The sequence below is a fragment of the Peromyscus maniculatus genome, chromosome 22 (assembly GCF_049852395.1).
Source record: "Peromyscus maniculatus bairdii isolate BWxNUB_F1_BW_parent chromosome 22, HU_Pman_BW_mat_3.1, whole genome shotgun sequence".
Classification (NCBI taxonomy): Eukaryota; Metazoa; Chordata; class Mammalia; order Rodentia; family Cricetidae; genus Peromyscus; species Peromyscus maniculatus.
Genome location: NC_134873.1, coordinates 30866439 through 30894414, shown reverse-complemented (window position 1 = coordinate 30894414; position 27976 = coordinate 30866439). Strand labels below are relative to the sequence as shown.

At 49.4% G+C, this 27976-nt stretch overlaps 1 long non-coding RNA gene across 1 annotated transcript; it reads left to right on the top strand.

The window, feature by feature from the left end:
- The first annotated feature begins 226 nt into the window (after nucleotides 1-226).
- LOC121825105 (uncharacterized) lies at nucleotides 227-4506 on the top strand. The gene is made up of 3 exons (XR_006067201.2): nucleotides 227-360; nucleotides 698-866; nucleotides 1569-4506. It is a non-coding gene; the product is annotated as an uncharacterized LOC121825105 (long non-coding RNA).
- Nucleotides 4507-27976: the final 23470 nt, after the last annotated feature.

Below are 27976 nucleotides of genomic sequence, written 5' to 3'. Positions count from 1 at the left end.
AGTCCGTCTGGAGAACTGTCTAAGGCAGAGCCCCTCTTTCCTCTCTTTCCTTTTCTATGCCTGTGCCCCCAGTGGACTCCTCTACAGCTGCTGGCCTGCGAAGGGCGTCTTCCCCCACTGAGTAAACAAGCAGGACTTCACTCTTGATAGAACTGGGTGGAGAATGTTTGAAAATGATTTGGTTTAAAGTTAATCCCGTCACTTCCTCCCCGCCCGCCCGCCCGCCCGCCAGCCCGCCCCCCATCCCCCGGGATCTTTGACCAACACAAAGTCTTTGGGAGTTCACTCAGATGCCATAGTGGGGTCACATTCCACCAATTTCAACCGAAGAAGATGCCATGGAGTGGAAACCTGGCCTGGGTGAGAAGCCAGCCCTGCCCTGCCCCACCCCACCCCACCCCACGCCACCCCACCCCACCCCCAGGGTTCCTCTGAGAACAAGGCCCGGCCCTCCCCTCACCCTGGGGGCCACTGGCCCTGGGGCCTGGGCCCCTTCCTGCAGATCTCTCCCTGAAGTGCTTCCTCTAGCAGGCGTGCTGAGGGCTCTGTGGCATTTCTGGAATGTCCTTCCTCCCAGCTCTGCTCTGCTCTCTCTCTCTCTAACAGGAAGGCTGGGAAATAAAGAGGCCCATTTAAACCTCCCAGGGCCAAGAGAGCACATCTCATAGCTGAGTATTTATGACTGTTACTGTTGCAGAGACGGGGGACCTGTGAATTGCCTGGCACCCCTCCATGGTGTGGAAGTGGAGTTGGCACCCTCTGCACTTGGATGGAGGGTGTGGAGCTGCCCTGGGCAAGGTTGTGCAGAGCTCATATCTCCTCTTCCTCCTCCTGCAGCTATTGGGGCTTCTGAGGGGGCTCCAGAGGTAATCAGCCCCCAAGATCCCCAGGGGAGTCCGAGTGCTATGGGCCAGCAACTAGTCTTTTCTGGAACAGAGGGGTGGACGTTACTATGGGAACGCCCAAGCACAGCATCAGCTTGTGTGGAAAGCAAGGAGGGACCTTTCTAGACAACAGGGGTTCGTCCGCCTCCCTGCCCCGTTGCCCTCACTTTTGTGTGTGTGCGCATTTGTCCACGGGTAGAGGCCAGAGGAGAACCTCAGCTCAGCTCTTGTTTCTCAAGCACCGCCCACCTTTTTTTGTCTGTTTGTTTGTTTCAGATAGGCTCTCATCGGCCTGGAGCTTGCCAAGTAGGCTAGGCTTACCAGCCAGCCCACAGACTCCGGGAGCCTTCCTGTCTCTGCCTCTCCAGAATTGCGATTACAAGCATGCCCTGCCCTGCCTACCGGATTATTTGTTTATTTTACTATTTATTTATTGTAGATTCTGGGGGATTGCACTCAGGCCTTCATGCTTGTATGGCAAGTACTTTACCAGCTGAGCCATCTTCCCGGCCCCTATCCCCTTTATTCAAAACTAGCTCCATCCACAGCTCAGGCCTGCAGTGGCGGGGACTCCCCCCCACTCCACTTGGGCAAACTGGACCAGAGAGGGAGCCACGCTCGCTAATCAGACGCTTGTGACTGATTTTTGACTTACGATTTTTTTTTTTTCTCAACTTCTTCCAGACCCTTGAGAGGAGAAGCTGGTCAAGCCAGGCAGGGCCAGCTGAGTCGGCCAGATGTTGAACAAAGCCCAGAAGCCTGTCTGCAGAGCACACAATGACCGCCCCCTCTATACCCCCCCCCCCACAAGATCCCAGAGAAGTTCTGACAGCTTCCCTGTTTCTTGTTCTAGTCACTCTTGAGGCCCTTGGGTCCCTGATATGTGTTCTGCTATCTTTTTGAAACAGAATGTTCTCTTGGGGCCTAAATTTATGTGACACCATAATACCCTATTAGAATTCTAAAAAGGAAAAAAAAAAAATCAATGGGAATTTCTAGGAACAGCTGTGTGGAGAAACAAAGAAAGGTCACTGTGGGCCAAACCCAAGTAGCCTCACTGTGACAGTGAACACAAGCAAGCCTTGACTTGTCCAGCCAACCCCCACCCCCACCCCTGGTGGTCTGCAGAGCTTTGGGAATAGACAGTCCATTTGCAGAGTGGCCCAAAGATCTCTGAGGGGGAAGGGTTCCCTATTGCAGCCCCCACCCCCAGCCCCTAATATTAAGAGCCGGGAAGAGCTATTGAAGACCACCTCGCCCAAACCAATGTCAGAGAAAGCCTGGCAGGACAGGTGTATCCCCACAGAGAGACAGTGGGCTAGCGAGGAGGCTTTGTGTGAGCTTCTAGGAGCTTCCAGGAACACTGTGGGCATCTGTATATGTAGGTGAGGACAGTGAGCTGAACTTCTGATTATCCCAGCCTCCTCTGCCCGTACCAGCATACACAGCTTTGGGACTAGAAAGAGGAAACCGCTCGTTTTCCCAAAGCAGACTTTGCCTCCCAGAGTCTGGCTTCAAGCTCTACAGTGAACTCCCCAGTTCCACTCCCAGCAGTAACCCCCTTGTCTGCTTTAACTACTGCCCCCCTGCCCTGTTCCCTTCAGTGTGAGGCATTGTGGCTGTGACCAAGAGAACTGTGTTGAAAATGCTGGGGCATGCCGAGTCTGCATTCAGAACCGTCTCACTCAAAATACGCCGAGCGCAGAGGACATTCAACTTTCTGCCCACTCCTAAAGACCTGCCTTTAGTGAGACCGCTCGGCAGGACTGGGGATGGGCATAGCCCCGTCCTCCCCCAGGGACCTGGCATCAGCATCCAGGGAGTGTGGAAGAAAAAGTGATCCCTATTGGAATTCCGAATCCACTCCATTGTGAGAGTTCCCTGGCACCTTTGAGACCCCCCACACCCCAGCCCCAATAATCTCTGCAGCTGTGGCCCAGATTGGCTGAAAACTCTCTGTGTAGCTGAGGACCGAAGGGGTAAAAAAAGAAAGGCCAAGCGGGTACCTTTCGGACCCTGCCAAGGCACGCCACTCAACAAACACGCCACGCGCAACAGAGTTAGTGCGAGAGGTTTATTCGGGGAGGGGACAGACAGACAGAGAGGCAGAGAGAACAGGGACAAGAGGAAGAAGAGAGGCAAGAGAACGAGCTGTGCCTGGTGGGCACTTTTAAGGGTGCACATGTCACATAGCTGACGTGGAAAGGCACCTGGCAGCAGGTGATGGCGTCACCACCTCGTCACCACCTCGGCGGCCTAAGCTGAGTCAGGCTGCTGTCATGGCAGGAACGCCTGTGATCCCAGGCAGAACCAGGCGGATCTCTGTGAGTGCGAGGCCAGCCTGGTCTACAGAGTGAGATCCAGGCAGGACAGGCTCCAAAACTACACGGAGAAACCCTGTCTTGAAAAAAAAAAAAAAAGGTGAGAAAATAGGAAATGGTAGCCGGTAAGGCAGAAACGGGAGCCTCCGGGAATGGGGTATCTTATTCTCTAGACTGCTTCCTGTTGTCTGGGGCTGTCGGCATCTTTGGGGGGACCCGAGAGAGCTGGGATAGCTGGCTGCTTCACTCGCTGTCTTGAATTTCTGATCCTCCTGCCTCCACCTCCCACATGCTAGGATTATGGGCCCTCCCCGTCTAGCCAAGTTTATAAGGCGCCGGGCTTTGGCAAAGCTGGGCAGGTGCTTTTCCAGCTCCTTTATACAGAGCCCCCGCAGTGGTGGAGCTTTAAAGCAGGAACCCTCGTCCTTGCCACCAGCTGCCGATGGGACCTTGGCCCCGCCCGGTCTTCATAAAACAGGAAACCTTCCTAGTGCTGCCCTGCTGTGGAATCAGCTGTTTCCGTCCGAAAGATGGTTCGGGAAGGGGCGTGGTGGCGAGGGACTGCTGAATAGGTATGGGATTTCTTTATAGGGTAATGAAAATATTCTGGCATTATGGGCTGGGCAGATGACTCAGTGGGCAAAGTGCTTGCTGTGCAAGAAATGAGGACCCAGTTTGGATCCCCAGGACCCACATAAAAGGTGGGTGTGGCAGTGTGCACCGAGGGAATCGGGGCAGAGAGGCAGATCCCAGAGGGCTGACTGGCCTGTTAGCCTGGCTCAAACAGAGGCAAGATACAGGTACAACAGAGACCCTGTCTAAACTAAACTAGGGTGCAGAGCAATAGAAGATGCCTGAAGTTGACCTCTGACCTCCACACATGTGCTCAGGTGAGCACACCAGCACGTAGGTGCATACAGGCACAGACACACACACACACACACACACATCACCACCACCATCACCACACTGTGGCCTTAAATGGTGACAGTTAAATTCTGTGACTACCTGCAAACCACTAAACTGTACACTTGAAGAGGGTAGACCTTACCCTTTGTGTGTTTCATTTTGCATATTACTTATGGGAAAAAAAAAAAAAACTAGACAAACAACCACGCCGAAATGGAGAAGGAAAACTGGCAGACCTCCGTAGAATGTGCTTTATCTCAGAAACTCGGGCTCTGGGCAGGAAGAAGGCTTTCCTTTGTCTCGAATCTCAGGGTCTCTTCATTCAAGGGCCTGGGGAAGCTGGGAAGGCTGTGAGTCGGAAGTGATTTGCAAAGGAAAGGAAAGATCAAAGCAGGTACTGAGGTCAGAGTCAGGGATGGGGGGAGGGGGGAGGGGCAGAGGTGAGCTGGGGAGTGGGGATGAGGGGGTGTTTGCTCTTGTCTCCATCTGTGGGACCCCCCCAATCTGTAGGACTCCCCCTTCCGTGCCTGCCATCCTTACAGTGTCCTCAGGAGCAAGGTCACTGAGGAGGATTGCCCATGGCAGGTCATTGATCTTAAAAGGTCACGTGTTTAAAAACCCTTTGGAAGAATAGTCCGGTCTCTGAGACTTTATAGTCCCAACAACTGGCATAGCATCCTGGGATGGGGAGTGGCAGGGAGGGATGGGGGGGGGGGGGCGATTCACAGTTTCAGAGCCTCACCTGGTCCAGGAATCCCTTCTGACGTTTCAGGCTTTCCTCTCTCCCTGATCCCTTTGGCCAAAGCTCTGTAATAGTCTCTGTGTCATTTTTGCCCACACTTTGAATTGATAGTGACCGGGAGAACACCGAAGGAAATGAGAGCATTTGGCGAGGTATGGAAACTGCGGCCCTGTTGAAAGGCACATTCATTTTCTGGTGGGTGAGGCGCCTCGCCACCAACCGCCCCGGAGAACTGTATGTACCCCTGCTCTGCTGATGCGTCACCAGCATGACCTGTTTAAACCGTGCTCAGGGTCGGAAGCCAGAGAGGCTTTCTGCCTGTCTGTGTAGGCGTCATCTCCGGGGTCAGGTGTTGGATGTGTCGTGGGCTGAAATATCCCCCCTCCCCCTCATTATCATTACTTTGCCTGTTAAACGGACAGAATTCATCAAAGAGCAGGACTCGGCAGGAGTTTCTGGGTCTGGTGATAAAACACAAATATTTCTCTTTCCAACACCTCCTGAACTCTCAGCCATATATCCATGGCTGTCATTCTACTCACAAAAATAAACCCGAGCTGTGTTAAGCTGCCCTTCTTCCCTTGGCTTGTTCACGTCTGTGTCTGAAATAGCTGTGTTTGTTGTAGCAGCACGTGGTTACGTTGTCTGCTGTGACGGATGGGCCCCTTCCCCCCAAAACGGCCACTGCACCTTGTGAGAATGTCCTCCTCAGCCCTCTAATGGGGAAGAGTCTCTGTGGCTTAGGAGAGGGGGGTCCAGGCTATTCTGAACAATAGGACTGGCGGAAGGTTGTCAAATCTGACTGACTTCGAAAGATCTACCTGTTAGCCACCCAGCCCTGGGCGAGCTGTGTATCTCTTGGCTTAAGTTTTTGGGATGAAGTCTAAGATGATACATGATCAGCCCTTTCATTAATGGTGACTCATTGTTAGAAGCCTCTTTGCCTTGGCAGGCAGCTACGTGGTTCTTGCCTACGCTCAAGGCCTGCTCTCTCTCACCTGCCGCTACCTCCTGCCATGACCTCATAGATGGACTTGCAGACGGAAGTCCAGGGAGGTGGACCCATCCCATATCCTGCCTGAGTATACTTCCTGAATCAGGTCCGTGGACTTCTCCTATCACCCTCTGTTCAATAAGTGGTGCATAAGTCTGTGCTCAGCCACAGGGCTTCATGATGCTGTGGGAATATGAAAACAAAAAGACACACCAGGGCTGCGGAAATGCTCTGCCAGCGTTGGAGATGCTCAGTTGGTACAGGGCTTCCTGTGTAAGCTTGAGGACCTGAGTTCGGATTCTAAGGACCCGTGTAAGAAGGCTGGATGCCTTAGCGTGCACCTAGAATCTCAGAACTGGGAGAGATAAAGGGCAAGATGATCCCCGAGCCTCTCTGGCCAGCCAGCCTAGCACAGTGAGCTCCAGGTTCAGAGGGAGACCATACCTCAAAAAATAAGGTGTAGAGTGATTGAAGAAGACCCCCAGTGTTGGCTGTGTTGACCTCTGGCCTCTACACCCAATCATGCACACATGCACTCCCTAACCCCAAAGACATATTCTTTGTCTTCATATACATAATCTCCACAGGATGTGAGGCCCGACAGATCTATGTATTCTATGAGTTTAATAATACCATGGGTTAGAGGGAGTGTCTGAAAAAGGTCTACATGAGGGAAGTTCTCTAGAGGTAGACCAGTTGTCTACACGGATGGTCAAGGCTAACTGGGACTGGCCTCTGTGAGAGAGGAGAGGCACAAGATGGAGGCTGGAAGATGCCCTCCTAAGGTAGAGTCCCTAGGCTGTGAGGATTTAGGGACTGTCTTGAGAAGAGAAGAGCGCCGAGCGTAGAGAACAACAAAAAGACCAAGTGGGAAATGACATATGCATCACAGGCAGATGTGCTGTAGGTTTGGAAGCCCCAACTTCGTTCCTAGTTTGGTCTACTCTGGTACCGGGTAGCACACACCTAAGGTTACACAGTGGAATGGACAGGAGAGTCACAGCAGCCACAATGCACAGGGAGACACTCGGGAGTCGACGGAGAGAGGCCTTTCCAAGGAAGCAGGAAGAGTGAACACCCAAGAGAGCCGGCTTTGATTTCTCCATAGGTATAGACGAGGGTCATGTGTTCTGTGATGGGCCTTTGGCTCTGACATTTTAGAGGCCTGTTATCCTAGCAAGTGATTATTCTAAAGAGATCTCAAGTTTGGGTCTGCATTTCCTGGCAGCTAAGGAGAAGGGAGGGACACACTGAGTTACATACTTTTCTCTCTCTCTCTCTCTCTCTTTTTTTTTTTCTGACGAAAGAATGCATACAAATGGATTCGCAAGAGCTCTGGCATTTTCCTGGAATGAGGCTTCTGCCAAACTTCCTCTGAGTGTCCCTGTAAAAAGGACACTGGGTAATGGAACGGCCCGTGGCTTCCATCACAGGATTGCAAAAGAGTCGCAGACGTTCGCTGTCCAAATAGGCGATGCCGTTTGGCATTTACAAAGAGGCAGAGGCCACTGGGAAGATCGCAACTCAAGAGCAGCGTTCCTGCTTGTGTTTTCATTGGACGGTGAAGACAAGCGCAGAAGAGACCAGCCAAAGCATGGCTCCGCCCACACCGCCGGACCTCAGCAGAGTCCATCAATGACCCGAGGATGCTTTGTGTTTTATTTTAAGAAGACAATCAAATATACATATGTATATACCTATACATATAAATATATATATGCACATGCATACACGTATATATGGGTTTATGTGCTGTATATGGACATATGCATATATTTGGGTTCCAGGGATTGAACTCAGGTAGGCAAACTTACTTGGCAGGAACTTTTACCCACTGAACCATCTTGCTGGCCAATTTTTATTTTTATATTTATATTTAGTTAGTTAGTTAGTTAGTTTTTCGAGACAGGGTTTCTCTGTGTAGTTTTGGTGCCTGTCCTGGATCTCGTGCTGTAGACCAGGCTGGCCTCGAACTCACAGAGATCCGCCTGCCTCTGCCACCAGAGTGCTGGGATTAAAGGCATGTGCCACCAGCGCCTGGCTCTGGCCAATTTTTATGACTAAAGCAGTTCAGTGTTGTAGAAAATCTGAACTACAGAATAATTGGGGGGTGGGAGACAGGTGAAGACTCACTGAGTGGGGGTGGGTGGGGTGGGTGATACACCCGAATATGAGCAGCAGCATCTCATGGGCCGGGGCCCAGATGGAGGAAAAGGGAAGAGAGAAGGCCAGGCAGCATATGCATCCCCCTTTCTCTGATTCCTATCCCCTTGTGATGTCATTGGAACTTCTCCGCTGTGTCTTCCCAGGGCAGTGAGCTGAAGTCTCTGAAACGTGAGCCAAAATAGCTTCTCCTCCTTTAAAGGCTTCTGTCAGGGTTGTGGTCACAGCCATGGAAAAGGAATGGATACAATGTGATATTTTTTTTTTTTTTTTTTAGGTTTTCGAGACAGGGTTTCTCTGTGTAGCTTTGCGCCTTTCCTGGAACTCACTTTGGAGACCAGGCTGGCCTCGAACTCACGGAGATCCGCCTGCCTCTGCCTCCCGAGTGCTGGGATTAAAGGCGTGCGCCACCACCGCCCGGCACAATGTGATATTTTTATAGTAAAAGGAATGGATACAATGTGATAGTTTACATGTATGTATCTGAACGTGGCCATACATTCATTTTCTATCTTCCTTCTTGACCTGCCCTTTCTCTCTTTCTTTTTGGTGTGTGTGTGTGTGTGTGTGTGTGTGTGTGTGTGTGTGTGTGTGTGTGTGTGTGATGGTCAGACAACTTTATGGGAGTGTGTTCTCACCTTCCACCTTGTTGGGGAAAGGTCCCTCCTCCTGGTCCTCAGAAGGAACGAACCTGCTGGTACTGAGGATCGCTGTAGACTTTCTGCCCCCATAAGGAAGGACATTTCTGGTTTTCCTTGTGTTTGTTTCATGTTTTGTTTTTCTGGGAGAGATTCTCAAGTATCCTAGGTCAGCTTTATAGTTGAGAATGCCCCCGAACATCTGGTCCTCCTGCTTCTACCTCCTGAGTGCAGGGATGGCAGATGTATATTGCTATATCCAGTTTATGAGGTGCTGGTGATTGAGCCCAGAGTTTCACGGATGCTAGGCAAGCACTCTACCAATGAGCTGCAGCCGCGGCTTATAAACCTTGTCATGAAAACACCCCAATTTGTGGGATTTGAGTAAAAGCAGACTTCATTACCTCCACTCTGCTTTTTCACTTAAAAATGTAAAGAAAGATTTATTTTACTTTTATTTATATATATTCTTTGTATATGCCACGTGTGTGCAATTGCCCTGCAGGACATGGGAGCCTCTGGAGCTGGAGTTATAGGTTGCTATCAGCTCCTTGACATGGGTGCTGGGAACTGAACTTGGGTCCTTTGCAAGAGAAGCTCATGCTCTCAACCAACAAGCTATCTGCCCAGGCCCCAAAATGTATTTTATAACTGTGTGTGCATGCGTGGGTGCGTGGGTGCATACCTGCCTGCCTGCCTGCCTGTCTGTGTGTCTATGGAGGGCAAAATAGGGCATCCACTATTTTGGAACTGGAGTTGCAGGCAATTGTGAGCCACCCGACTTGAGTGGGTGCTGGGAACCAAACATGGCTATGGACTGGGTACTGAACCCAGATTGTTTGGAAGAGCAACATGTGCTCTTAACTGCTGATCTAGCTCTCCAGCCCCTGCCCTTTCAATTTTGATCCTCCATCATGTGTAAATCTGTAAGAGCCTGGGTCAGTGAGGTAGAATACATGCTTGCCGTTTGAGCTGGCGCTGCTTGTGAGCACGGCCAACTGTGTTCTTCTAGCTCACAGTTTAAAAAGGGTTCAGGCCGGTGAGGCTGGATGTGGTGGCTCTTGCCTGTAATCCCAATCCTGAGGGCTTGGCCTGCCCAGGGAGCTCCAGCCTAGCCTAGGCTATAAGACTGTCTCTCACAAACCACCAGGGCCAAAGAGATGGCTCATCAGAGACAGACATCTGCTGGCAAGCCTGATGACCTGAGTTTGATCCCCGAATCCCACATGGTGGAAGGAGAGAACCAACTCCGGCACGCGGTCCTCTCACCAGGGACATGACTGCCCAGTATCTCCAGAGAGCTGAGATCACAGGCAAGAACCACCACGCCCACCTTCACTGTTCTGAAGTCTTTTAAAACTGCGAGCTAGGCCGGGCGGTGGTGGCGCACGCCTTTAATCCCAGCACTCGGGAGGCAGAGGCAGGCGGATCTCTGTGAGTTCGAGGCCAGCCTGGTCTACCAAGTGAGTTCCAGGAAAGGCGCAAAGCTACACAGAGAAACCCTGTCTCGAAAAACCAAAAAAAAAAAAAAAAAAAAAAAAAAACTGCGAGCTAGAAGAAAACACACACACACACACACACACACACAAATGCTTTTAAAAAAGAAAAGAAAAAGCCCTCCTCCTAAAACAAACAAATGAGCAAAAACCTTGAAAAAGCAAAAAAAAAAAAAAAAAAAAAGGCACTAATTAGCAATAATTAAATAAATAAAACAAAACGAATTAGTGCCGTGGGCTGAGTCCTCAATCATCCACAGATGGTCTGTGCAGCCTTGACCAGCTATAGACGCTCTCTGGCCTGCAGTTTCCTGCCTGAGCTGTAGAACAGGACTGTGGCTTGGAATCTTCCAGCAATTCTGTTTATAACAGCATTTTTAGGTTACCAGGAATAAAAATATGCTGTTTCCTCCCACTTTCGGCAAACTTGGGTGGCAAAGATGACTTCAGTTCTCCCAATTATGAGAGCTGCTAGGGGCTGGTCTTGCCCTCAAGATGGCTTTGATTGTGTTTCTTTCTGTCTCTGTCCTCTCTGTCTCTCTCTGTCTCTCTGTCTCTGTCTCTGTCTCTGTCTCTCTCTCTCTCTCTCTCTCTCTCTCTCTCTCTCTCACACACACACACACACACACAGAGTATGTATGTGTGTGTACATATGTGGCCAGGATCATTTGGAATGACTGAGTCTAGACAGACCTTGGCAAGATCTGAATCAGAGCCCATCATAGTGTATTCCCATCTTCCTACCAAGAGACCAAGACCCACTGCACATGGAGCTCCTGTGGTTCTGGGCTTGGTGTCTGGCTTTTGTTAGGCCATAACAGTAACTTTTACAGAATCCACTGGGACTGAGTGGCGTGGTTATCAGGAAAGGCAGACAGTTGACATTCTCTGAATCCTGCTTCTCGGTCAAGGACAGTGCTAGTTACATGTGTTAACTTTCAGGGCCTCTTAATGTAGCTCTGGCTGTCCTAGAACTCACTAGGTAGACCAGGCTGGCCTCAAACTCACAGAGATCCAGCTGCCTCTGCCTCCTGAGTTAAAGGCGTGCACCACCACCACCTAGCTAGGCTTTTTAATGTCTAGACTAGCATTCTTGCTTGAGTTTCTGTTTTGGTTTATTTACTTTGCTTCAATGTCACCAAGGCAATTTCAGAGACCGTTTTACCCTGAACTCTTAGTTCTCTGAAAGCTGGATCGCCTCGCCCTTGCATAAAAGAGCAGGACCTGCCCCTGTGTCCAAATGCCAGATGTCCAGATCACCTGAGGACAGGCTTGGCAGCCGAGCAAAGAACTTAAGGCCACACTGGACTCAGAGCATTAAAAGACAAAGGTGGGCACCTTGAACGTTTAAAGACTTTATGAGAGCCTTCAGTCATCTGCACACAGGGCAGCGCCCTGCGGCAGGTGCTCCGCCCAGGGGTGTGGGCAAAACTTTTTATAAGGTATTTTCAAAAGCAAGACAAAGCGAAGATGTGATTGGTTCAACTGAGAAGGGGGAGGTTGGCTGGTGCTCTCTGATGGGTGGGGCTTGAGAGACATTATTATCCTCCGCTTGGAGCTGGGTTTCTTTGTTTCCATAGGCATGAAGCCCCGCAGCCTGATGAACTCCCATCGATGATTTTTAACAAGAGGGCGAATGGCTGAGTTCCAGCATCGACTACTATGCTAAGCATTCGGCTTCCTGTGGCTCCCTGTGACTGGTTTCTGCTCTGCTTTCTTAGGAGAAACCTTGGGGGACATTCTCGCTTCCCAAGCTACTGAGAGGTCTATTGACCCTTTCAGGGTTTTGCTTCAGAGGCAAACAGCTTGCTGGTCCAAAGCCATAATGTATTGGGGGTAACCTGCACTCATGATGGGGAAGGTAAAGCGGTGTGGCCAGCTGACTAAACAATGTGAAGGTCGTCTCAGCTCCTGGTCATCTCTTGGGGGGCTTCGCCTCTCTGCTCGGTTTTGCTTCCACCATGCTACTCCCCAGTGTAGTTCCCTGGCCCCAATAAGCATCTTGCCTGTGAACAGTAGGAACATCCATCTCCTCCTTCCCCATCAGAATACAGTCCTTTAGCGCCTGGAAAAGTGGCCTTGCAGCCCTGGGCTCTCTCATCCACAAGCCAATCCACTGTTGCCAAGCCTCTGGCTTCTGAGCGTACTGCTACCTTGGTCCTCCTTTTCCCTATGGCTTCTGAATCACAGCCCTGGGGCTGGTGAGGATGGACGATTGGTGTTGATGGATGGACCATCATGTTGATGATTCGGACCGTCCATCAAGCAGCTCCCAGCACTTAAGGATGCACAGGAACTTCTTCGATCTAAAAACCTCACCACATAGGCAGTACAAGCTCAAGACTCTAGCTTCCCAAGGGTAGCTTGCACCTGAAGCGAGTGGATGGTGTCCTGAGTGAATGTGTATTGGTGACATGGCTTAGGGATTGACCAAACTGGAGTGGTGGGGAATGAAGAAGTTGGGTTTGGATGGGCCATCGTCTTGGATGGAGACACACCATCAGTAGCCTGGAAACCGAGGAACCTCAGCACGTTTTTGTATACATCTGAATCTGAATTGAGGAGGTAGGATGTTGTATGTAGCTGAACGAGGAGGCAGGCCTAACTAATCTCACTCTGTGGTATGTGTGTGTGTGTAGGATGCCTTTGCAGGGGAGCAAAGTCAGGTTGTAGTTATCCAGGAGGAGGAAGCTGTGGTCTTTAGCTTTGTACACACTGTCAATATCCACGTATGGACCAGGGGAGGGCTTCGCCATTCTCATGGATCCGAGCCACTGGAATCCTTGACATGGCCATGTCCGTGTGGACAATACGTATTCACTCAGAACTTCATCTGCTCATCACATGTACCTCAAGGGGTGTAGGCTCACCTGGCATCACAGCTCAGGACAAACTAGACGTGGTTGTTGGGATTCCTGAAAACTGGTCTTGTCTGCCTCAGCGGAAGTGCTTCTACTGAGGAGACCTGGGAAGAGGGAAGGTCTGCTGATGCTTTTGCTCAGCTGTGGGGAGTGGTTCTGTAAATTACACTTCTTCAAGGGGGCCCAGCATTTTTCCTGCCCTTGCTCTGCCTCTGTGCTGAAAGAAAGTACATCTCGGTTAGGATCCTAATGGGTCTCTGTCCTGTTATTTATTTATTTAATACTTGGTCTCATATAGCCTAGGCTGGTTTTGAATTCACGATGTAGCCAAGGATGACCTTGAGTTCATGATCTTGCTTCTTTCACTTCTCAAGCACGGGTATTATAGGCGTCAAGCGTCTTGTCTGAGAATGTGATACCGGAGATCAAACAGGGTTTTGTGCACGTTCCTCAATCATTCTACAAACTGATCTATATGCTTCTGTACTGGAATTCTGCATCTGGGTATCATCAGTTAGTGTGTCTATGTGTGCTCTAGTCTTATTCTGTTGCTGTGACAAACCCCAGGACCAAAAGCAATCTGGGAAGGGAAAGGTTTTTTTCTATTTACAACTCCAAGTCACAGTCTATTATTGAAGAATGTTAGTCCAGGAACTCAGGCAGAAACTTGAAGCAGAAACCACAGAAGAAGGCTGCTTACTAGTTCACTCAGTCACAGGCTCATGCTTAGTTTGCTGGCTTTTTTTTTTTAAAGATTTATTTATTATATATACAGTATTCTATCTGCATGCATACCTATATATCAGAAGAGGGCATCAGATCTCATTACAGATGGTTGTGAGCCACTATGTGGTTGCTGGGAATTGAACTCAGGACCTCTGGAAGAACAGGTAGTGCTCTAAACCTCTGAGCCATCTTTCCACCCACTCCCCTTTTTAAAAAATATATAGTCTAGGATCATTCTGCATCAATTAATAATCAAGATAATTCCCCATAGACAATGCCCACAGACTGGCTTTAACCTCACAGAGGTCTTCCTACTTCTGCCTCTGGATTGCTGGGACTAAAGATGATGTAGAAATACATATATACATATTAACATATGTATTATATATTATCTTACCATCATATCAATAACATATAATATTGTCATAATAATACATAATCAGCCATATATATTATCTCTTATATGCACAAATCTATGGAGAAATAGTATCATAAGAAATTTATTTATCGGGCTGGGTGGTGGTGGCTCACATCTTAAATCCCAGTACTTGGGAGACAAGACAGGTGGATCTCTGAGTTTGAGACCAGTCTGGTCTACAGAGCGAGTTCCAGGACAGTCAGTGTTACACAGGGAAACCTTGTCTCAAAAAAACCAAAAAACAACAACAAAAAGAAATTTATATATCAGAGAAGTGAAGCCACCCTGCTGGAACACAGCAGGATTTAGGACTGGATTCTAAGCTTTCATCTGAAAGCCGCTTGTCTTCTCAGGGTAAAAGCTGCTTGTCTTCTCAGGGTGACGCCTTACTTTCTAAGCAACATAGATGGTAGAACAAAGCTATAACGATTCATATATTGTATGATCTAGGAAGGCCATGAGAGGCTCGTACTGTCCAAGTCACTCAGGAACAAAGGCAGCCCAGACTGTGGCCCAAGCTGATAATCAGTAGTCGATGGGTTGGGAGACATCACCGGATGAATTCACTCCCCTGTTACTGTACTTACTTACCGCATGAATGGCTACTCCTGTGAACTTGAGGCTTACGGTGCAAACCACAGGTAGTGTGGGGGAAGGAGCAGGTGTAGAAGCTCTGCTTTGGGGTCTCTGAGGGTTCAGGTACAGAAACAAAGGCATCCCAGTCAGGTGGGCAAAACCACATCGTGAGGATCATGGGTGTGTTGCAAGAAGAACGTCAAGAGCCCAAGAGATGGCTCAGTGGTTAAGAGCACTGGTTGCTCTTCCAGAGGACCCAAGTCAGACTCCCAGCACCTACATGGTGGCTCACAACTGTTTGTAACTCCAGTTCCTAGGGACTGGCAGACATGTGGTGAACAGACATTCATGCAGGCAAACCATTCATACATATAAAATTAAATTAATTTGTAAAAGAAGGAGGGGGAGGAGAAGGAGGAGGAGAAGAAGAGGAAGAGGAAGATAAGGACAAGGAAGACCAAGAAGATTGGATTTCCAGTCCCGGGCCTTGGCTTCCAGCCCCAACACCAGATCTGGACCAGCAAGACTCGGGAAGATCCACTTGGCCCCTGCTCCCGGCCTCCTTGTGTCTTGCACGGTTTCATAAAATCTAATTTGTTCCCCTCCACGTCGCAACAATAATGGTAATTGCCGTGTGATAGTCACAGGTACTGAGCAATAACAACGCTCTACCGTGGCTGCCACATACCCAATTTTGTGTTGACATTTCTCACAATCCAACCCAATTGCTTCCATTATTAGGCCCGTTGTATAAATGAGAAACCAAAGAGTGAGATAATGTGCTCCGAACAGTCTTTCTGATCCCAGAGCCCAGACGGAACAGAACGCTGTCCCTCTATCCCAGGAGCATGTGTCTTGACTGCCACACGGTCTTTGTGCGAAGGAAGGAGCTGGGATGGGGGAGGGAATCTTCTGAGTCCAGCTGCTTCTACCTTCCCACTGTTGCCAAGGAAACCGCCACTCCTGTGTAGTTGCCATGGGAATGATCCAACCTCTCTCTTCTTCTCACCTTCACCATGGAGACAGCCAACCTGGAAACCCAGTCCTTGAGTGGGAGGGGGCGGAGCCTCCAGGCCTCCTGGGTGCTGGAAATTCCCACCCGGCAGAGGAATGCAGCCCCGTTCTCGGGCGCACACAAGCGCCCTGTCAAAGGCAGGATGTCCCCAGGAATGCAGGTTGGAATTATTTTCAGAATCCATCCTTAAAGTCAGCCATTGTCCACACCAAGGGAAATCCCCCAGATGCCCTGTGTCTCACAAACGCTGAAGGTGCAGCAGGAGGGGCTTCTTTTCACGGAGCACTGTGTCCAGCTGGCCGGGATGACAATGGGTGACCCTCCCCCTCCCCCTTGCATCCCCTACTTTGAATGGGCTGCCTAAGCGGCTCTCAGGCCTCCAGCCTTCCCAGCTACTGAAGTCTGTGAAGAAAACATTAGGCTCTGTCTATCTTATTTCTTCTTCTTCTTTAAGACAGGGTCTCACGTAGCCCAAGCTGGCCTTGAACTCGCCAAGAAGTCAAGGCCTTGAACTTGCGATCCTTCTGCCTTTATTTCCTGCATGCTGGGATCACAGCCTGTGCCACCACACCTGGTGTTTGCAGTGCTGGAGGTGGAATCCAGAGCCTGGTGCACACCCCGCAAGCCCTTCGGCTCCATCTCCAGCCCCGCCCCACCCCCACTTTTAGTCTACTGCGGCAGGATGACGGGATGGTGAAGAGCATGCCTGATGAAATCAGACACTGGCTGGGTTCAAGTCCTGACTCAGGACATGCGGCTATGGGGACAGGGGCAGCATACTGGCTATCCATCCCTAAGCCAGAGCTTCCAGAAGCCAAATTGGGTTAACAACCGTGTCTATCTCTTAAGGTTCTTACAGCGCTTTAATGAGAAACACTGCACCGTGTCCATCCAGCACACGGCAACACCTGAGAACTGTGGGCCAGTATGATCACGGTCTTCATGATTTCCTGAAGGAGGGAGATTTTAACAACATCAATGAAACTAGATACAATCTTAGTCAAGATGGCAACTCCCAAGTTGTATACACTTCACTTTTGGGGGCGGGGGGAAGCTACTTTAATATCCCCATGGACATGCTTTTTAAATCCTTCTTTTTATTTAACCTGTATATTTAATTATTTTCACTTTATTTTATGTGTACGGGTGTTTTGCCTACACGTATGTCTGTGCGCCTTGTGCGCGCCATGGAGACCAGGAGAGGACTCCGGATCCCCTGGAACTGGAGTTACAGGTGGTTGATTGTGAATCCCCCAACCTTGGTCGTCTGGAAGAGCAACAAGTACTCGTAACCACGGAGCCTCTTCTCAGCCCCTTGTCCACATTTTCATTTTTATTGCCCTTGCCAATACTTGACCAGAGTCAGCCTTTAAGAGTCACACCCTCCAGTGACATTTGCGTCCTCCTTGCTCTCAGAGGATTTTACTTTAATACTTTAAAAATGTATTTTGTGTGCTGGATTAGGGATTGAATCTGTGGGCTTGCACAGGAAAAGAAACGCCTCTGTGATTCTCAAGAGCCCCGGTTAGCAAAAGGAGTGTCCATAGGCCCAAGGCCAAAGATGAGTGGTCAGTCAGGCTCCTTGGCAGCAGCCCTGAACCCGGGTGTGGTCTTGGCTATACACAGCTCAGCCATTTCTTTGCAGGACTGGGCTGTTTCAGGCACCCGGAAGTACAGGCATGAAATCCCTCCGCAGTCTGCCCTTGCTCCTCTCGATCCTGTGGAAGCCACATCAGCGTCTCGACGGGGTCCAGGGTCCTGGCCTGGGATGCGGCCCTCCTGGCCGCACCTGCCCGGACTCTCTTGAGGAAGCTGGCTGCTTGCATCACTCGGTTCCAGCTTGCATTGGATTGCAATTGCATTGCATTTCTCTATCCCCAACCTCCCCGTGGGGGCTGGAGCGGGGCTGGGTGCTCTTGGCAGGGGCCCCCTCAGCGAGGCCTCTTTCTCGCGAGATCCCTTTTGGCTTTCTTTCCCTGTGGGAACTTGTGGAGTGGGAGTGCAAATCCAGAGACAATCCACTCTGCCTTCCAAAATCAGGAGCAGATCCAGGTTTAGTGGGGCCTGGAAGTTTAGTCACTACTAAAGAGAAAGAAGAGACACCCCCCCCCACCTACCCCCCCACCCCCCACACCCGAGAGAGTTTCTCTGTGTAACAGCTTTGGCTGTCCTGGAACCCACTTCGTGGACCTCACTGGCCTCGAACTCACAGAGATCCACCTGCCTCTGCCCCCCAAGTGCTGGGATCAAAGGTGTGCACCACCACCGCCCAGCTTGGAAGAGACATATTTGTAATACAACATTAAAGGAATTTGGTTGGGGGTGGAGAGATGGCTCAGTGGTTAGGAGCACCGGCTGCTCTTTCCGAGGACCCGGGTTCATTTCCCAGCACACACATGGCAGCTCACAACTGTCTGTAACTCCAGTTCCAGTGGATCCCATCCCCTCACACAGATATGCAGGTCAAACACCAATGCACATAAAAATTAAAAAATGCTGGGTGGTGGTGGTGGTGGTGGCGGCGGCGGACACTTTTAATCCCAGCACTTGGTAGGCAGAGGCTGGTGGATCTCTGTGAGTTCGAGGCCAGCCTGGTCTACAGAGAGAGATCCAGGAAAGGCATCAAAACTACACAGAGAAACCCTGTCTCAAAAAAAAAAAAAATTAAAATTAAAAAATAATTTTAAAAAAGCCCATTTTAAAAAAAAGAGTGATTTGGTACCACTAGGCTACATAGCAATCTTGAAAGTATTTACTTAGGGAATTCAACAACAAACTATAGTAACATCACAAAGAGAAAATCTGAGATCAGTGAGATGGCCCAGCAGGCAAGCCTGAGGCCCTGAGTTCGATCCTGGGACCCGACAGGAAGTCAGATGTGGTGGCTCGTATCTATAATCTCTGCACTCCTACCGTGAGATTGGAAGAGCAGGCAGGAGAATCTCTTGGAAGCTCTCAGGTCAGCTATCCTGGATGACCCAGAGCGGCAGAAAGACTCCCCAGAGAGATCCTCCTGCAGAAACAAGGTGGGCGGAGAGAACGGATTCCAGAAGGTTGATATTGGACCTCCAGGAGCACTCTAAACTGACCTCTGTCACACAACAGCAAACACAAAACAATAAAAGCAGCCGGGCGGTGGTGGCGCACGCCTTTAATCCCAGCACTCGGGAGGCAGAGCCAGGTGGATCTCTGTGAGTTCGAGGCCAGCCTGGGCTACCAAGTGAGCTCCAGGAAAGGCACAAAGCTACACAGAGAAACCCTGTCTCAAAAAACCAAACAAAAAAAAAAAAACAAGCCTAAAAAAGTGCTACAAATATCACAAAAATCCAAAATAAACCCTGTTTATAGCCATCTTGCATGATTATTCTTTAAAATAACTTTCAGGCGATGATGATGATGATGATGATGATGATTGTTATTATTGAGATAAGATGTCACTGTATAACCCTGACTAGTCTCAAATTTGCTATGTAGACTAGCCACAGATTCACAGAGATCCGCCTGATGCTGCCTCCTGAGTGCTGGGATCAAAGGTGTGTGCCAGGTTTTTTTAATTTATTTATTTATTTATTTATTTATTTATTTATTTATTTATTTATTTATTTTTGGTTTTTCAAGACAAGGTTTCTCTGTGTAGCTTTGGTGCCTCTCCTGGACTCGCTTGGTAGCCCAGGCTGGCCTCGAACTCACAGAGATCCACCTGCCTCTGCCTCCCTAGTGCTGGGATTAAAGGTGTGCGCCGCCGCCGCCGGCCGCCGCCGCCGCCGCCGCCGCCGCTGCCGCCCGGCTAGTTATTATTATTTTAGTGTGTGTATGCTCACTGTGTTTCCGTGCCTACAGAGGCCAGAAGAAGACACTGGATCTGCTGGAGCTGGCTTTACCGGCAGTTGTGAACCGCCCTGTGTGGGTGCCAGGAATTGAACCCGTGTCCTCTGAAGATGCAGCAAGTAATTTTAACCCCGAGCCGTCTCTCCAGCATCCTCACTTTTGCCTACGCTTTTGGTCGGATGCTCACAACTGATAGGCTCTTCAAATGACAACGATAGGGTGAAATTTAGTTAAATTTTAAGTTAATTCAGTCTCTTCTTCAGTAAGGTTAGCTGAAATTTGCTTTTTATTATCAATAATGATGAGAGTTTTGGCTCCCATGTTTGTTTATTTACTTACATATTTAGAGACAGGGTCTTGTGTATACCAGGCTGGCCTCAAAACCTTTAACCCTGAATTCACCTCATAAGTGGTGGATTATAGGTACGCACCACCCTGCTCAGTTTATAAGGTACTCGGAATTGAACCCAGGGCTTCATGCATGTTAGGCCAACACTCTACCTGCTGAGCTACACCCCAGACCTAGGGGTTTATGATTGTTTCTTTTGGTCTTGTTTTTTGTTTTTTTTTATTTTTATTTTTTTCCTGAGATAGGGTTTCCTTGGGCAGCCTTGGCTGTCCTGGAACTCTCTCTGGAAACCAGGCTGGCCTCAAACTCATGGAGCTCCCCCTGTCTCTGCCTCCCAAGTGCTGGGATTAAAGGTGTGCGCCACCACTGCTCAGCTTTCTTTTTGTTTTGGAGATATGGCTTTGGCTGGTTTGGCCAGTTGGCGGCTTTTGTTTGTTTGTTTGTTTTGTGTGTTGGTGCTGGAGATGGGAACCTGGGGCCTGAAGATGTCAGGTTTTCTGCCATTGAACCCCACCCCCACCCCCATAGCTCTGAGAGTTTTGATTATGTGCATGAGAAACAAATTTTTCTGCATACAGTTTCAATCTGTCTTCATTATGGGAAGATTCTCTCCTGAACATCGGCCTTGGTGCTTCACTTTAGATGCCAGTTTTGCCATTTCAGTGTGACGTTTAAGTCCTGCACTGTCTGTATGCCTGGCGAGAGGGTGTGGCAGGTCTCAGGAAGGTCTCAGAAAGCCCTTCTTTCTGCAGGATGGCCAAGGATAACTGATTTAGAAACCATCACTACATCTCACTGATCCAAAGGAAATGAATCCTGAGGCTCACTCCTAACATTTTCAGGAGCTTAAATGTTTTTTTAATATATATATATTAACCTGTGTATATATGTGTAAGTGTGTGCAGGTGCCTGTGTAGGCCAACAGTGTCATATCCCCCTGGGAGCTGAGTTATAAGCAGTTACAAACTGCCTGATGTGATGTGGTTGCTGGGGATGGAACTCAGGTCCTTGGGAAGAGCAGCAGTATGCACTCTTAACCACTGAGCCATCCCTCCAGCCCGAGTTTCAGTCTTTAAAATAAACACTTGAAAGTCATCAGTCAAGTGAAGACACTGTTACATAATTTCCCATCCACCTACCTTGACACCCTGAAAGGCCAGATTCAAATTTAGAATTCTCGGAATCCTCAGAATTTCCTGCGAGGATGTGCTTCTCGCTGGGGCTCTCTGCTGCCTCCCTCTCTTGGAGCAGAGACGCCACGTTGGCACCCATACACTCTGGGTCTGAGACCTAGCCACAGTTCGCTCTCCGGCCCCGTTGTCGGGTCAAGGGGTTTGCACACCAGAATGTGAGCTTGTCTCTGGGACGAGATTGAGCAACGGCTCCGTGGAACCTGTGAACAGCTGGCACGATTGATGTCACTGCTGAGGAATCCCAGGTCACGTGGACCGTGGTATCGTGTCATGGCCTTTGAGAAGCAGATGCTCAAGCCGAGGGAGGGCTGCAAGGGGGGGGGGTTGGTTCCCTGGGGAGTAATATTTGTCAAGGGTCAAGAGGTCAGTAAAAGTCTCCACACAGCCAAGCTGCTGTGACACCTGCCAAGGGCCGAAGGCCGAGAGCAGAAATGGACGCAACAGCTCCCCGTGGGGCAGGTCCTGTGAACTAACGCATGGTCAGCCCCACACGGGCCGATGCAGAGCACAGACTGCCTGTCCGAAGAGTCAGGAGCAGAAGTGTCCCTCGGGCTCAGTCACTGCTGGACCGCTTGGACGCGGCTGGCTGCAGGGAACCTCAGGGGTCTCAGCTTCAGGCTCCCGACGGCTCCTCGTAGCAGAGCAGCACGCTCTCAGTCCACCACGGTGGCATGAGCTTGGTGAGTGGAGGCGATGTGGTTCAGCCACCTCAGCTTCTGCTGCTGCAGCCGCTGATTTGTGTGTTTGATGCCGGACTCCGGGCTCACTCCGCAATGGGGGAGCTAGTTTACCTACTTGGTTATTTAATAGCCTTTCATGATTAATGCTGCCTGCTTATTAACACAGGATACAAACACCTAGGTACTCCGTGTCCGTTTGCATAGACGTCAGCTAGGACTATGTCCCTTTCCCAGATCCACTTCCCACATCCTGCTATCTTCTAGGCTGGCCAGTCTGCCAGGATATTTGCCACTACCATGTAGACATAATCTTCTCACTTCTGGTGAATGACTCCCTCTACACACACACACACACACACACACACACAGAGAGAGAGAGAGAGAGAGAGAGAGAGAGAGAGAGAGAGAGAGAGAGAGAGAGAGAGAGAGAGAGAGAGAGAGAGTGTACATGCCTAGGGACACTGCTTAAATGTCCACCAATTCGAGGACTTCTTGCCAGGGTCATCAATGGCCCATCCTGGGGTGTTGCTGTAAGGCAGCTAGCCTGCAGCCACAGGCAAAGCTAACCCATTTGCCAATCAAATTCAGGCCCTTCCTCAGCCTTCAGCCAGGCTTCTGTGAGTCTCCGCTCTTCTCCCGACTAATGGGTGGCCACAGAAACGCTGCCAGGGAGGAATGCTGGCACAGCTGTGAGCATGTCGTGTCCTGTCGGTTACTTTTATCGTGGTGGTAATAAAATGCCCAAGAAAGGCAATTTCAGGAAGGAAGGGTTTACTTTGACGCACAGTTGGAGGATGTCGTCCATCACAGTGGGGAAGGCAGTTGGTCACACTGCATCCTCCACAGTCAGGAAGCAGAGAGAGATGAACGATGAGCCAGCTCACTCTCTTCCTTTTATGCAGTCCGGGGGCCCTCGCTCATAAAATGCTTCTATCTACAATAGGTCTGCTCACCACAGCTAATCGAGTCCCAAAACCCCTTCATACATATGCCCAGAGGTTTTGTTTTTTAAATAATTTATTTATTTTATGTGCATTGGTGTTTTGCCTGTGTGTACGTCTGTGTGAGGGTGCCAGATCCCCTGGAACTGTAGTTACAGACAGTTGTGAGGTGCCCTGTGGGTGCTGGGAATTGAACTTGGGTCCTCTGGAAGAGCGGTCAGTATTCTTAGCCATCTCTCCAGCTCCTTGCCCAGATGTTTGTATTCTCAATGATTCCAGATGTTGTAGAACGGCGGGAAAGAGACGTTGGTGGGTTGGAGCCGAGGTGCCCCACAGAGACACACCACACAGACATACAGATGCAGCGTTCATGTGGAAAGTTTCATGATTAAAGGGGGAGGGGAGAGGGAAGAGAGAGAAAGAGGGGGAAAGAGAGAAAGCAGAAGTTGGAGAGAGAGAGAGAGAGAGAGAGAGAGAGAGAGAGAGAGAGAGAGAGAGGAAAAGGGAAAAAGGAAAAGGGGAGGGGTTTTCTCTTAAAGGGGATTTACATCAGATGACATCAGGATGCTGGGCGGGTCCCCAAGGGGCGGGCCAGAATGTTAACACTAGACCCATTCAAGCTGATGGCATTAACTGTCACTTACGTGTTTTTGGACACCTGTTCAAACAGTTTTCCTGATGCATCTCTTTCAGCTTAGGTTTGACCTTGTACCTTTCCATCACCTGGATAAATACTCAGATCACGGGACATTCCATGGATAACTCTTCCCTTTCTACCAGGGCCTAATAACACAGCAGGAGCTCTTTGGCAAAAGGCCTGCACTCTCTCTATCACTAATGCCTCCATTACTACAGGATTGACTCATTTACACAGTCCAAGCAGGAGGCCTGCTCCACAGCCTGAATCTGCTACAGACCCTGCCTGCTCTGGGCACTCGAAGTTAGCAGCCTTCCATGATTCCTAGCTGTGGGGCCCAGGAGGCCTGAGGGACATCGTGATTCCCTGGTGATGGGAGCTATAATACTCAGCGTTTCCGTCTTTCTTTGCTCCCCAGCGTGCTCCTGGCCACTGCTCCCATCCGAACTTGATTGATATGCTGCTTTCTAAATCTTCAAGAGCAAATATCCATTATCGAGTCCTCCAGGCTACACAGCCTTTTCTCATCCTGCCAGATCAGGAAGATCCATCCGTGCAAGGGATCAGTGATATGTTGGGACACACACCTGTCATCCCAGTACTTGGAAGGGTGAACAGGAGGACTGTCTGTGTTTGAGGTCAGCCAGGGCTACATAGGGACTCCCAGGTCAGCCTGGACTGCACAGTGAGAGACCTTGTCTCAAAAACAAAGACAACGAACAAACAAATGGGACAGGTGAACACGATGCTCTGTGGGCCTTCTGATCCGGATTTCCCCACTCTGTATTATGACCGATTAAGTGAGCCAGAGAGAGCCCCGGGGGCGGAACTGTAAACGTGCATTATCGTCTGTTCCATATGAATGCAGAAGTGTTTCTGATCCTTTCTGATTGGCATGAAAAAGAATGCACTCATTAAACCAAAGGGCGCATGCCTGAGCCGTGATGGAGGTTCTCTAGCAAAGCCACAGAGGCTGAAGTCTGTGGTTACCCACAGTCTTTCTCCAGGTTCCTCTGGCTTCTGCAGGGACCAGATCAGACAGTTAGAGATACAATAAATCACCCTTGAGTTAGTTAAGGGCACAAATGGAACATTCTTACCCCATCCCTGGGACGTGTGCTGCTTTTATTTTATACTCTCTTGGCTGAGGCGCAGGATGGAGATCGGATCAAAGGCTTTCTTGTTTTGTTTTTTTTTTCCCCTACTCCGATTGCTTTTACCCCGGAGGCCATCCACCTATTTAGGAATTTCTTCAAGGTCAGCCACATCACTGGGCACAAAGTTTCTTCTTCTGACCTGACCCCACTCCGTTTTTGTTTTTGTTTTTTTTTTTTTTTTGTTTTGTTTTGTTTTTTTTTTTGAAAGTCTGAGTTGTTGCCTTTCCTCTGTGTGTCCTCCCTCTCCCATACCCACCGCCTCCATCCCACACACCCTCCCACCTTCATTACATTACAGACAACAGAGGGCTTCTCAAGAGGACTGAAAGAGCCTAGAGAGGTCCTGTAGCACAGCAGGTCATCACGACTTTGACTCTAGATGACAACCAAGACACCTTGAGAGATGTTGAAGTGGGAATGCAAGCAGATGTTGACTCTACCCCGTGGCAGCCCTGTGGACACGCGTGAAGCCCCTGTGGACACTTAAGTGTTCATGTTGTCGCTGACGAAACCACAGTGGATGGAGGCACTGAGTGGAATCCCCCGTACCACCCCAAACAACAAAACAAAACAAAACAAAAAAAACCTTAATATGTAGGTGGAGATAAGGTTTCTACCACTCTTCAATGTGGAGGTTCTATAGAGAAATTAAAAGAAATTCTAGAAAAAAAAAAAAAAAGATTTCATTTTTTCACGTGCCAGAGTTGGGCAGCTGAGATTCTGCAGCCCTGGCACAGGATGAGGGTAAAGGAGACGGGAAGCCACCGTGTAAACTCCCTGGTGTAGACTCTGCCACGACACGAGCTAGTGACCGATCATCGTTGGAGGCCTTCCATTTCCTGTGGTCTGCTCCGCGCGCTTACGCACCGGCTCCTGGCTGTGGGAAGCTGACCTCACCGACACCACGCCATTGGCTTCCAGTTGCTTTTGGCCAATGGGAGGCACCAACAGGAAGTGGGCGGGGTGAGAGGAAGGAAACCAGCGTTTCTTGCCCTTCTCCTGGCTCTCTCCCAGTGGTCCTTACAGGCAAAGCTCCAACAGTGGGTCCAGACCCTACCCTCTCTAATGGCTCCTCCAGGCACACGGGTGGCAAGGGCTTTTTCCTGTTCTTTCTGGCTGGCCCACCCCTGTCCCTGCATGGGTGCCCTTAACCCTAGCCACATTTTCCACAAAGAGTTAGTTCACCCCTCTCCAGAAGGTGATGGTAATGACGGTGATGGTAACGGTGTTGGTGGTGGTCGTTTTGAGTGTTGTGGGTACGCTGGCTGTGGTATGGATGTGGTAATGAATCTCCTCTTTATAGAGTGCCCTGGCCACCTACTAGGATGCTCACGACGCAATCATCCCTAGCACGACTTCATTTGAAAACCCAGCCTGATTTTCCTGTGGACTCCTACACAGCCAGCAACACTTTTCTGAGCCTCAGTTTCTTCATCTGGCTTCAATGAAAACCCCAGGTTGTCCTATGTCAGGGGGACAGTGTGAAAATGAAATGAGTGAATATATATATGAAAAAACTCTGAAAAAAAAACAAAAACAACAAAAACCTGCACAATACTGACTCTACTACTAGTATTATTAAAAGCAACAACAATAATAAGATTCTTCCAGGCCCACAGATCCCTCGGCCCCCCCACCAACCCCATCCCCACCAGCAACACCACAGCAGTGACTCAGTCTTTGCTCATTGGAAAAACAATTGTTTTTTTTTTTGTGTGTTTTTTTTTCTCCCAAAAAGTCCTACAGCACTGTAAGAGGAAACTCTGTTATCAGACACAGCACAAAAGCCTCAGATACTGCTACCATGCTTTGATAAATGCCACCACAGAGGCATGTGTCTGTGCTCTAGTCCCTCAGAGTAGCCTTTGTCCCATCCTTTGGGTTTTCTGTACTGTTCCAAGCACATGGGGCAGCCTGTAACCATGTGTGCTGTTTAGGTTTTTTTTAATTTTTTTTTTCTCTATGTGTATGTCTCAGTTAGGGCTGCTATTGCTGTGATGAAACACTATGACCAAAAGCAACTTGGGGAAAAAAGGGTTTATTTGGCTTATGCTTCCTCATCACTGTTCATCCCTGAAGGAAGTCAGGACAGGAACTCAAGCAGGGCAGGATCCTGGAGGCAGGACCTGATGCAGAGGCCATGGAGGGGTGCTGCTTACTGGCTTGCTCCTCATGGCTTGTTCAGCCTGCTTTCTTACAGAATCCGGGACCACCAGCCAGGGATGACATCACCCACCATGTGCTGGACCCTCCCCCATCAACCACTAATTAAGAAATGCCTTACAGCTGGATCTTACGGAGGCATTTATTTCCTTCCTTCCTTCCTTCCTTCCTTCCTTCCTTCCTTCCTTCCTTCCTTCCTTCCTTCCTTCCTTCCTTCCTTCCTTCCTTTCTTCTGGAGCTGAGGACCGAACTCAGGGCCTTCTGCTTGCTAGGCAAGCGCTCTACCGCTGAGCCAAATCCCCAACCCACAGAGGCATTTTCTTAATTGAGACTCCCTCCTCTTTGATGACTCTAGATTGTGTCGAGCTGACAGAAAACTATCCAGCACAGTGTATGTACATGAGTGCAGGTGCCCGAGGCATCCAGGAGAGGGAATCAGATGCCCTGGAGCTGGAGTGACAGCCGGTTGTAAGCTGCCTGGGATGGGTGCTGGCAACTGAACTTGGGTCCTCTGCAAGAACAGTACATGCTCTTGACCACCAAGGCATCTCACCTGCCCCTAGATTAGTTTTAAATGTCAGCTCACCACCACCTGAAGTCACCTAGAGAGAAAGTCTCAAGGGAGGAACCGCCTAGATCAAGTCGACTTCTGGGCATGTCTGTAAGGGATTCTTTTGATTGTTAACTGACTGGGGAGGACCCAATCCATTGTGGGTGGCACCGTTTCCTGGGCAGATGATCCTGAACTGTTTTTAAGTGAGGAAAGCTTGCTGAGCGTAAGCAAGTAAGCAAAGATCCATTTGTTTTTCTCTGCTCTTGACTGTGGGTGTGATGTGACTAGCTGCTTGAGTTTCTACTTTGACTTGCCCTCAATGATGGACTGTAATCTGGAGTTGTAACTTTAACTTGAAATTGTAAGTCACGTAAGCCCTTCCTCCTTCCTCTATGTTACTTTTGGTTATGATGTTTTTTTAATTGAAGCGACAGAAAGGAAATTAGAACTCCATTATGGAAGCCCCTGAGTGGCAGGTGGGTGGGACTTAGTTTAATACTATCTGGTATAGAGACTCAAGTGCTCCAAACTTCTGGGATAAAAATGAGAATTGTTAATGGATTATTCATGGCCAGGGGAGGCTGGAATGACTCCAGAGCTGAAAAGGAGGACATCTGAGGACATTTTGAGTTTCCTGTGACTATTTCAAAACATGGGAATGTCCTTTGAAGGCTTCTCTTTCTTAATCCAAGGAGGTTTTATATTGTCCTATCCCCTACCAAGCATGACCAT